Source organism: Sabethes cyaneus, chromosome 3 (genome assembly GCF_943734655.1).
Source record: "Sabethes cyaneus chromosome 3, idSabCyanKW18_F2, whole genome shotgun sequence".
NCBI lineage: Eukaryota > Metazoa > Arthropoda > Insecta > Diptera > Culicidae > Sabethes > Sabethes cyaneus.
In genome coordinates, this window is record NC_071355.1 from 179,780,696 (window position 1) to 179,793,338 (window position 12,643).

Below are 12,643 nucleotides of genomic sequence, written 5' to 3' on the forward strand. Positions count from 1 at the left end.
ATTAGAGCCTCTCAGATTGATATCCGAGCTGCCCCAAATGATGTGATGGGCATTGGCATCACTGCCTACAATGAGCGGAAGCCCACTAGATTGGCAGTATCTCACCACATTTCTGAAATCGTCGCTGGGAGACGGTTCATCGTGTGGTAAGTATGCAGAACAGTAGACATAGCGCCTATGGACATCATCCACGACGAGTTCTACTGTGACTGCACAAATATCTCGAGTAGTCAACTCAGAGATAAGGCATGCACTAATTGACCTATGCAACAATATGCATGCCCTGGGCATCAAACGAGGATTTGTCATACCAGTTTTGCTGAAAACAGCAAAGTTCTGGTTTCCAATATCCGTCGAATGAAAGTACCCCTTGCGAAAATATGGCTCCTGGACCAATGCGATGGTGACAGAGCCATTAAAAAGTTTTTCGCATAAATACAAATTTGCTGCCCGTTTGTGTTGAAGATTTATTTGTGCGACTCTAACTATTTGACTAGCGGAGTATATGCACAAACAATCTCCAACACAGATCAGACAGCAAATTGTAAGCGAAGCCAATTAAGTTGGCCAGAACGCACTTGGCGTAAAACCCATAAGGGAAATTGGGCAGGACTACTATGCTGTTCCCACGAAACGCAAGGGACAACAAAGATCGACCGTACCAGAGCCCCGCATGGCACAGTAGGGGCAAGATGCCCAAAGCACTCCGTTCGCGACTGGCATGTTTTCACCCCTCCAGCCATTCAGTCATCGGCACGGAGATAGACCTTGACTTAGGGGCACCTGATTTGCCGACTCCCGGCAGGATCAGGTCCCGTGGCTCAATTTTTGCCCAAACGTACAATTCGGCACCAACCGCCAAATTCAAATTTATTCGCTTGTTTTGAGCATAAGTCCTACCGCCATTTTTTTTGTCATTCTTCTTCCCGAAGTAATGCAGCGTGCCGAAAGTTTGAGCAGTTGTAACGTCCTCGCGCAAAAAATGCCGGTCGTTAACCATTGCTCCTGCTTCGCTCTTTGGCGACATCAGCGATATTTTGTTTTTGGCTCGATGTTTTCACCCCTCGCGGATGTGGGATTCGAGTTTTTCCATCCTCTAGACAAAAAAAAAGCTAAAGCAAAAGCCTGCGAATAGAAAGCTTTGAGGACATGTGGTGATGGTAGCGAAAAGTAAAATTATGATTTCGTGCACCTCGAACGACGAGGCGCAACGCTGTTCAAAGGATATAATTTGTTAGGAAAGTTTAAAATCTTCATTGACTCCTTTTTAATAAGTCCAGCGTTTCTCAACATTCTCCAAATTATAGGGGTTAGGTAGTTATATTTTTCCGTCAATGATATTGTGGTAGATATCTTTATAATAACTATAATGATAACTTTCAACCTACCACTTATAATATTCTTTGGCGTAATAATTATTGCACATGTTCATTGGTATGAAAATTCTAATCCTTTCTACTCAATTTAAATTTTAAGCACAAACTGTGAAGACTATTATTATTTATTATATTATTTGGTATTTGGACATCATAAGAGTAAATATAATATAAACATCTTGGGATTGGTACATACATAAATTATCACCAGAAACTCATGTGATAGACACATGGATATTGTAACAAGTTAGGCTTGTTGAAATCAGCCATGTTTATGTACCATCACATCAATTTGTACTATCACAAAAGAAAAAAGTTTATTATGTCATTCCCCACTCGTACACGTGTCATTGTGTAAAGCAAATGATTTTCCGTCGCGAGCCTCCTTCGTTACCACTTTTAGGTTTATTTCTGATATCAGCTTTTTTTTTATCAAAAAAACGTGAACAACTTCTGAAGTGTCAACCAAACGAAGACGAAGGTAGGCACGCTTTAATACATAATATTTCCTTTGAAATAAGTTTGAATGAAGAAAAAAAATCCAGATTTGCTTCTCCGGCTGCTGAATCTTGCATTTGACAGCGGTACCTACTGAATGAATAAAGCTTCTTTTTCACTGGAAGGAAATTTTATATTTGTGAGACATGATGATGGTTCATTTTTAATCCATCTGTATAAAAATACATAACCGTGCTGTTCTGCCTTTAAATAGAGTTTTCTGACAAACCTTCAGAAATTTTAGTGAATCTGGATGTAGGAGACATTTAATTAAATTATTATGATTTTTACTTATTTACTTAGTTAGCCTTCCGTCAAGGCCTATATAACGTGATTCTCCCCTCTACCTCGATCTCCAGTTCCGTGGGCATCCAGTACTCGTCAGATCTCGTTCCATCTGGTCTTGCCACCTCACTCGCTGTGTCCCACTTCGTCTCGTTCCTTCCGAATTAGATGCGAAAACCATTTTTGTACTATAGTTGTCCGACCTTCTGGCAACATGTCCTGCTCATCGTATCCGTCCAGGTTTAGCTACTTTCTAAATACTTTTCATCTTAGAGACGCGTGAGTTCGTAGTTTATTCTTCGTCTTCTACACCGTTTACTTGCAAGACGCCAAAGACGGTTCTTATTCTTAGCACCCGCTCTACGAAAACTACGATCGCAGGTCCTTCTCTAGCGACTTCCACTGATAATACACCCGTTTAATCTCACGGCTGGTATTATTGTCCCCTGTTGCCAGTGAGCCAAAGTATACGAACTTCGTTTTAGACGTATTTATCTTCATCCTAATCGTCGGTCACCGCTCGGCTTATAACACCTTCAAGCGCAATGTTGAACAACTGGCAGCAAAGTTCAGCTGCTTGTTGAAATCCCTTGCGAGATTTGCATGGGTCCAACAATCCATCCAAAAGTCTTAAGCCGTTACAAGTCTAGTACGCTTCCCCGGAAATCCGTTTTCGTCCAGAATATTCCACATCTCTTGTCGATTTACACTATCAAATGCGGCTTTGAAATTAATGAACAGATAATGCGTGAAGACTTGGAATTCGGGCTACTTCTGGAGGATCTACCGCAGGGTGAAGATTTACCCCATTGTAGACTGATTTTCCCAGAAGTTGGCCTAATAACTTTCCAAGAATCTATTGGCTGTTGGTGACAGTCGATGGAAGATGACTAGGGAAAGCACTTTGTAGATAGTGATCGCTCGGTTGGTCTCACAATCCGCCTGATAGCCTTTCTTGAAGATAAGGCAAATAGCTTTTCACTTTTCCACTAGTCGTTCCATATCCCAAAGCTTGACCATCCATTGATGCAAACGGCTGGCCAACTTGTTCAAACCAATTTTCGTATCTTTCGTTCCACTACCATGCTTTTCTGCTACTTTGTTGTTCTTCAGCTGCTGGATGACTTCTTTAACTTCGCTAAACGATGGGGTGGCACATCTACGTTGCTTGCTACACCAATGAAACCATTTCCATCACTATCGCAGTCGTCCGCCTGCCCGCCATTCAGGTGTTTATAATAGTTCAGCTTCCACCTTTCGATCACCGGTCGTCTTAAAATACCTCAATCCTTATTTCTGCACATGTCGGGCCGCGGCACAAAGCCCTTGCGAGATTCGTTGAGTCTTTGATAGAACTTCCACTATCGGTACAGAGCTGTTAGAGTTCCTCGCACTCCTTCCCCTTCAGATGGCGCATTTTTTCCTGGAAGACTCGGGTTTCCTACTTTCCTTTCAGTTTTTAAGAGGGTTTAATCCAGCTCACACTCTTCCGGCAGCTCGACTTCGAGCGATAACGCGTAGCTTTCGGCGACATCTGGTTGTTTCAGTCGTATTAAATTATACCGTGGCGGGCGCCACTATCTTATGTTCACAATAGAAGGTTTTTGACCTATCTTAATCATCACTAGGTAGTGGTCCGAATCAATGTTGGCACCCCGGTAGGTTCTGACGTCGTTAATGTCTGGAAAGTGCTGACCATCTAACAGAATCAGAACGTGGCCGATTTGTGATTTCGTCTGCTTGGGAGATCTCCAGGTGTACCAATAGTGGAGGTTATGCTGGAAAAGGTACAACGTATGGTCATGTTCTTGGAGGAGGCGAAGTCGACAAGCCTTAGACGGGTGTACGCTGAACCGTTCAATCATCGGTTTAAAGTCCTCCTTCCGACCAACCAGAGCGTTATAGTTCCGTGATGATGATTTTGACATCATATCTTAGGCAGCGGTCGTATTTGCGCTGGAACTGCACGTAAACTTTGTCGTCAGTGCTCGAAAAGATTGACAGCGTTACACGAATCGGAGTATGAAACACAGTTTTACCACTGGGAGTAGTCTTTTATCTGCCAACCCATGGGCATGACTGCTGAGCTGCTGACAGTGTTTATCTTTTTCAGTTTTCTATCCTTCAATACAATTCATTCATTCAGCAGATTGCTCGTCTAATCTGTCAGTCAATTGCTCTTGACTGATATTTTATGCCTATGTATTTGGAACTACCTGCTTTTTAAAATCAACCGAATTCTGGTTGAAGAAAATTAATTAAAACTGCGGAGCAATGCTAACATTTATTCTAGTTTTGTTTGCCGTTGTCGGTAATTTAAAATGAATGAATAATTCACATTTGATTTCATTCATTATTGTCGAGAATAAATTAATGTAGAGAACAACACGAACAAAAATGCAAGTGATTCGCTTGAATCGTTGGTTTCAGGTTGGCAATGCTGGGTTCATTTCATCTGAACTAGAAACAGCAAATAATGTGCAGTATATTGCATCAATAGCACAAATTGAATATGAGATTTCTAAACACTGTTTGTCGTAAATATATTATGCTCATATTAAAGAATCGGCCCTTAATTCTTAATATGCATATTCGAAGGTTGATCGGCCAACACCCGACCTCCCGTTTCTGTATCTCACCCATCACAAAAGCTGTGCCCAGCTCATGAGTAGTCGCAGCTCTGGTAGATTGTATGAGCATCTTCATTCCATACGTACATGACATCGTTTCTTTGCAGCATACCTGCTGCAGCGCTACGATATTGAACTTCATTCACTTCTTCAGAAAGCACATAAGTACTTCCGAGGAAATTTAGAGACCGCCATTTCCATGTTCCAAATTTTCAATCGTTAGTCCGTTTTCGTCACCTGGGTATTTGTAGATTGTTCCGATCCGAATTACTATTTATGTCGTTCGTTGATTGTTTTTTTTTGTGGTGCTAGTATGCAAGGTCCGCGACCAACCCCACTGTATCGCCAGAGAACCAACGTAGCTTGAAAAAAACCCCTTTTCCTATCAGCACATGACCTTGGTTTCCATCGGGGTTGATTACTCGACCTTAACCAAAATTACTGGTATCCCGGCCATTGGAGGCTATATATGAATCACTGTACGTATTATCCAGCCGTTTGGCAACCTGTCCAAGCTATAATGGGAGTCAATTGTAACTGGGTTCGAATCCGGTGATAATTGGCTCCCATCATAGCTTGGTTAGATCCGTGGATACCTCAGCTTGGATAAAGAGGAACGTTATACAAACTTAATAAGCGTTGCTGCTATGACCTTTCCGTACCTAATTTTCCGTTCTCGTCGCTTCACGTCTTGTGTCGCCCTAGAGACACTATCAACACCTTTGGTTGATTACTTTCTTCTACCGTTCCCTCCGTCGATTACAAAAAGCTACCTGCACTTCACTGGCTACCCAAGCAACACAGCTTGTTGTCGAATAGTATAATATTACATATATCAGAACTTCTCTATTACCTGAAAAGCGCAAAAAACTTAAGTCTAATGAAACAAGAATTGAAAGAAGTATGTATCAGGTTATTTCATACCAATTTAAAACGTTATTATAGCATAAGCTACAACTTGTTCTTCCAGTAGTTTAAATTTAGTAATGGTGACGTAATAAAAACTTCATGTTGACATGTTGACAAAACAAACATTATACATTAGATATGAGCTGTCAAATAAATTCATGTTATCCCAAAACATCTCAAAACCTTAATAATAACGACATATGTTTTCAAAGTACGTTTATAGTACGCTTAAGCGACTAATTTCCACGAATATTATTTTCTAACTTGTTTTGTGTGTTACTTGGGTAAGGAGGCGGAAGGAGACGCAACGGAAACTAACCTGAGAGTGCCAACAAATGAAAACAGCGTACCGGCTCCCGATCCCGAAGAATCTGGCGAGAAATCGATCATCTGAAGAATGATAGTGCCATCGGAAAAGACCGTCTCCTGACAGAACTCTACAAAAATGGCCATGAACCGCTAGTAACGGCACTTCACTGGATAATTTCAAGGATTCAGGAGGAGGAGAAACTGTCGGAAAAGTGGATGGAAGGTGTGCTTTGTCTTATCTACAGAAAGATTGCTGGCTAGATTGCTGTAATAGCCGCGGTATTATGCTGGTCAACGTAGCCTACGAGGTGTTCTTCCAGATTTTGTAACGTCGTCCACCCTCAAGAGAATTCGTAGGGCACTATCAGGCGGGCTTTATGAGAGCCCGTGCTAATATGGATCAAATTTTTACTCTCCGTCAAATCCTGTAGATATACCGGGAGTTCAACGTGCCCACGCATCATGTTTTCGTGGATTTCAGGCCAGCATAGAATACAGCAATGGCAGATAATGCACGAGCGCGGTTTTCATAACAAACTAACGCGACTGATCAAAGCTACCTTGAAGCGAGTGATGTGCTACGTGCGGGTTTCAGGGATACTCTCGAGTCTTTTCGAATCGCGCAGAAGATTGCGGTAAGGGGAAGGAATGTCCTGCATGTTGTTCAATATTGCTATTGAAGGTATGATCCGGCGAACGGGTATCGAAACGAGAGGTACTATCTTCAGCAAGAGTAGCCAACTCCTAGCCTTCGTAGATGATATCGACATCATTACTCAAAACCCTGGGACGGCCGAGGCAATTTACAGACTAAAAACGGAAGTTAGGAGGATTGGGTTAAAAATCAATGCGTCAAAAACCAAATATATGATAGGAAGAGGCTCCAGAGAAAGCAACGTTTGCCTCCCACGGACAGTGACTATTGACTGCGATGAACTGGAAGTTGTTGATGAGTTTGTATACTTGGGATCTCTGGTCACCGCCTACGATCATATGAGTAAAGAGATTCAACGACGCATTTAAGCTGGAAGTTGAGCCTACTTTTCCCTACGCAAAACGCTGCGATCAAGGAGCATAAGCCACCGAACAAAGCGGATGATGTACAAAACGTTAATCATACCGGTAGTCGTCTACGGATTTGAGACAGTAACTTTGCTTACGGAAGACATACGTGCACTTGCCGTATTTGGAAGAAAGATTTTGTGGATTTTTTTGACGGAGTACAAACGAATAGCGGAGAGCGGTGTATGCACATGAACTACGAGTTGCAGGCATTAGCTGGAGAGTTTCCCTTCGTACACCTAACGCAAGTTGTGAGACTACGGTGGGACGGCCACATTGCAAGGATTCTGGACTGTGGAGTGAAATCTGTTCTCTTAAGTGGCTCCTTAAATGGTTCGATCAGGTTGAAGCCAATTTACGTGTGTCGAGACGCGCTAAACGAATTGGTGACGAGTAGCGCAGGACCGAGTATATAAAAATGGTGTTCTTGATACGGCAAAAGTCACCCTGGTTCTCTACTGGTTGAAGTAAGAAGTACTTCACAGGCTAATTTCTAAGATTTGGAATGAGAACAAACTACCGAAGGAATGGAAGGTGTTGTTTGTCCCATCTACAAAAATGTGACCGGCTCGATTGCTGTAATTACCACGGCATTACGCCCAATAGCAATAGATTTGGTAGGATAGTATAAGGCTGCCTTTAAGGGACCCATACTACTATGGAACAAATTTTCACACTCCGACAATCATATTATTATATTCTCATGGATTTCAGGGCGGCATACGATACAGTCGAGCGCGAAGATCTGTGCACGAGACCGGTTGTCCGGACAAACTGACGCGGTGATCAAAACTACCCTAGAGCGAGTAATGTGCTACGTGCATGTTTCTGGGGATGCTCTCGAGTCGCTTCTAATATCTAATATCTGAATTGAAGGTGTGATTGAACGTGCGATTGACAGATTGAAAACGGAGGTTAGGAGCATTGGACATATAAAAATCAATGTTCCGAAAACCAAATATTTTACAGGAAGAGGTTCAAAAGAAAACAACGTTCCTTTTTCACTGCTACTAAATGAGTTTATGTATTCAGGATTTCTGGTCGCAGTCGACAACCTCACAAGAGTTATCTATGGAGCCACCTAAGGAATTCACTGACGCTCAATCAACACCAGCCGGGCCATGGATACAACGACACGAACGACGATCGCCGCCACCTTCGAACGATACAGAGTCAACAATAGGTGTAGGTGTAGGTATGGGTGTACGATAACATATTTAATTCTTAGTAAATCAGTTCGAATTAGACAGTCGAAAGAGAAGTTTATTTTTTTTTTAAGTCCGAAAAGTACACGAATATTTAACTCATATAAGAAGATTCTACGACGAATTCAAGTTAATAATAGGAATAACTTTTGCTCAGCAAGGCGTTCCGATCAAGGATACTGCGCTGTCGCACTGACGATGTTCAAAACGTTAATTAGATCGGCAGTGCTTTAGGGACTTTAGATTGTAACTTTGCTTGCGGAGGACTTACCATATTCTAACGAAAGGTATGACGGACTAATTTTAGTGGAGTACAAATGGCATGGTTGGCTGGTAAATGGCTTGGTAATGCGTACCATCGGTGCTTTGTGCACTGGGCATAAAATAGACCCCACAGTGGTTCACAGCCTCTTACCTAGCAACTCCCACCCCAACCTCCTCGTGGTACCAGCCGGGATACGAGCAACCTCGGGTGGAGATCGGGTAACCAACCCCGGTGGAAACCAAGGTCGTATGCTGACAGGGGGGGAGGGCTCCTTCGAGCTACGTTGGCCCTCCGGCGATACTGTGGGGTTGGTTGCGGGCTTTGCAAGCCTGAACCACTAAAAAAACCAAAGCAATGGACTCCGTAAGTAATAATAATAACTCTAATCGGAACAATCGGCAAAGACCCAGGCGACGAAAACGGACTAACGATTGGAAATTAGGAACGTGGAACTGTCGGTCTCTAAATTTCCTCGGAAGTACCCACGTGCTTTCTAAAGAAGTGAAGAGCCGCAAGTTCGACATCGTAGCGCTGCAGGAGGTATGCTGGAAAGGAACGATGGTATGTACGTATAGAGATGGTCATACCATCTACCAGAGCTGCGGCAATACACACGAGCTGGGCACAGCTTTTATAGTGATGGGCGAGATGCAGAAGCGGGTGATCGGGTGGTGGCCGATCAACCCCCGAATGTGCAGATTAAGAATCAAGGGCCGATTCTTCAATATAAGCATAATTAACGTGCACAGCCCTCACCTCGGAAGTACCGATGATGACAAAGACGAATTCTACGCGCAGTTGGAGCGTGAATACGACCGCTGCCCAAGACATGATGTCAAAATTATCATCGGGGACTGTAATGCTCAGGTTGGTCAGGAGGAGGAATTCAAACCGGTGATTGGACGGTTCAGCGCTCACCCGCAAACGAACGAAAACGGCCTAAGACTTGTCGACTTCGCCGCCTCCAAGAACATGGCCATACGTAGTACCTTCTTCCAGCATAACCTCTACCATCGGTACACCTGGAGATCACCCAACCAGACAGAATCACAAATCGACCACGTTCTGATAGATGGTCGGCACTTTTCAGACATTATCGACGTCAGAACCAATCCGGGCGCTAACATTGATTCGGATCACTACCTAGTGATGGTAAGGATACGTCAAAAACTATCTGTTGTGAACAACATACGATACCGCCGCCCGCCACGGTATAATCTAGCGCGACTGAAGCAACCGGAGGTCGCCGAAAACTACGCGTTATCTCTCGAAACCGCGCTGCCGGAAGAGGGTGAGCTGGATGAAGCCCCTCTTGAAGACTGTTGGAATGCCGTGAAAACAGCCATTAACAGCGTAGCGGAGAACGTCCTAGGCAGTGTGGCACCGAATCGACGTAACGAATGGTTTGACGAGGAATGCCAGCAGATATTGGATGAGAAGAACGCAGCGCGGGTACAAATGCTGCGTAGAGCCACCCGTCAGAATGTGGAGCGATACAAACAGAAGCGGAGGCAGCAAACCCGACTCTTCAAGGAAAAGAAGCGCCACCAAGAGGAGAAGGAGTGCGAAGAACTCGAACAGCTGTACCGCTTTCACGACACACGGAAGTTCTATCAGAAACTCAACGGATCTCGCAAAGGCTTCGTGCCGCGGGCCGAAATGTGCAGAGATAAAGATGGAGGTATCTTGACTGATGACCGTGCGGTGATCGAAAGGTGGAAGCAGCACTACGATGAACACCTGAATGGCGTGCAGGCGGAAGACCATGATAGCGGAGGAAGTGACCACATTGGTGCAGCAAGCGACGAAGATGTGCCACCCCCATCGATAAGGGAAGTTAAAGAAGCCATCCAGCGGCTGAAGAACAACAAAGCAGCGGGAAAGGATGGCATTGGAGCGGAACTTATTAAAATGGGCCCGGACAAGTTGGCCGGCTGTCTGCATCAATTGATTGTCAAGATTTGGGATACGGAACGACTACCGGAGGAGTGGAAAGACGGGGTTATCTGCCCTATCTACAAGAAAGGTGATAAGCTGGATTGTGAGAACTACCGAGCCATCACTATCCTGAATGCCGCCTACAAAGTGCTGTCCCAAGTCCTCTTTCATCGACTATCGCCAATAGCCAATAGATTTGTGGGAAGTTACCAGGCCGGCTTCATGGAGGGTCGGTCTACAACAGACCAAATCTTCACCCTGCGGCAGATCCTCCAGAAGTGCCGCGAATTCCGAGTCCCCACGCACCACCTGTTCATCGATTTCAAAGCCGCATATGATAGCGTAAACCGACAAGAGCTATGGAAAATTTTGGACGAAAACGGCTTTCCGGGTAAGCTTACTAGACTTATCATGGCTACGATGGATGGGATCCAGTGCTGTGTGAGAATCTCGGGTGGATTGTCGGACCCATTCGAATCTCGCAGGGGACTTCGACAAGGAGATGGTCTTTCCTGCCTGCTATTCAACATTGCGCTTGAAGGTGTTATAAGGCGAGCGGCGATCGAAATGCGGGGCACGATTTTCAATAAATCCAGTCAATTTATCTGCTTTGCTGACGACGTGGACGCTGTCGGCAGAACATTTGAGGCGGTGGAAGATCAGTACACCAGACTGAAACGCGAAGCAGAGAAGATTGGATTGCAGATAAATACGTCTAAAACGAAGTATATGCTGGCGGGCGGGACCGAGCGCGACAGGGCTCGCTTGGGCAGCACCGTGGTAATCGACGGGGATGAGTTCGAGGTAGTCAACGAGTTCGTATACCTTGGCTCGCTGGCAACAGAGGACAACAATACCAGCCGTGAGATTAAAAGACGTATTATCAGCGGAAGTCGGGCCTACTACGGACTCCACAAACACTTGCGGTCGAACAATCTGAGCCCCCGTACAAAGTGCACACTGTACAAAACGCTAATTAGACCGGTTGTCCTCTACGGGCACGAAACGTGGACATTGCTAGAAGAGGACCTACGAGCACTCGGAGTTTTCGAACGGCGGGTGCTAAGAACCATCTTTGGCGGAGTGCAAGAGAACGGTGTATGGAGGCGAAGAATGAACCACGAGCTCGCGCGTCTCTACGGCGAACCAAGTATTCAGAAAGTGGTTAAAGCTGGACGGATACGTTGGGCAGGACACGTTGCTAGAATGCCGGACAACTATCCTGCAAAAATGGTTTTCGCATCAAATCCGGTAGGAACAAGACGAAGAGGGGCACAGCGAGCGAGGTGGCAAGACCAGGTGGAGCGAGATCTGGCGAGCACTGGGTGCCCGCGGAACTGGAGATCAGTTGCCATGGACCGAAACAGATGGAGAAATTATACTGCGCAGGCCTTGTCATAAGACGTTAGGCCAATTAAGTAAGTAAGTAAGTACAAATGGCAACGGTAGAGTTGCGCAGGCGCATAAATGATTACACGCACTCCTTGGTGAAATATCCATCATATAGCTGGCGAAAGTCGGGAGGTTGCCGTGAGCTGGTCACGTCTCGAGGATGCCGTACAACGATTCGACGAAATCTGTTCTCCTCGAAGATTGACCGACGCTCGGAATAGAGAAGCCTGACGTGAAAGATGGCTCGGGTAGATTGAAGTTGACTTGCGAGTGTCGAGACGCTCAAGGAACTAGTAACGACTAACCCAGGACTGAATGTCGCCTGCCTGGTTGTAAGCAGTCAACGATGATGATTTGAGATGCGCTAATTATATCTAACTATAGTAACATAATTAAGTTTAGCTGTTGTAAACCAGCAAAATATTGTTAAATGTATTTGCAACTACGTTATTTATAATAGAAGAAATCTGACAAATTTTTTTATCTCTAACTTTGAGTTCCATCCAAAGAAATGATGTTGTAACTCAAGAAATAGCTGAATCTATCTTTCGCACTTCTGGAAACGGGCAGATCTATCTCAAGGAGTGTCTACAGAAGCGTCTGCTTCCTCTGTTGAAGCAACACGAGGGTCCTTCGATCTTCTGCCCGGATCTAGCTTCGTGCCACTATTCAAAGGATGTCCTGGAGTGGTACGAAGCCAACAGGGTTACTTTCGTACCCTAAAACATGAACCCCCCATCGCTCCGAAACTAAGGCCCAATGAAAAATACTGGC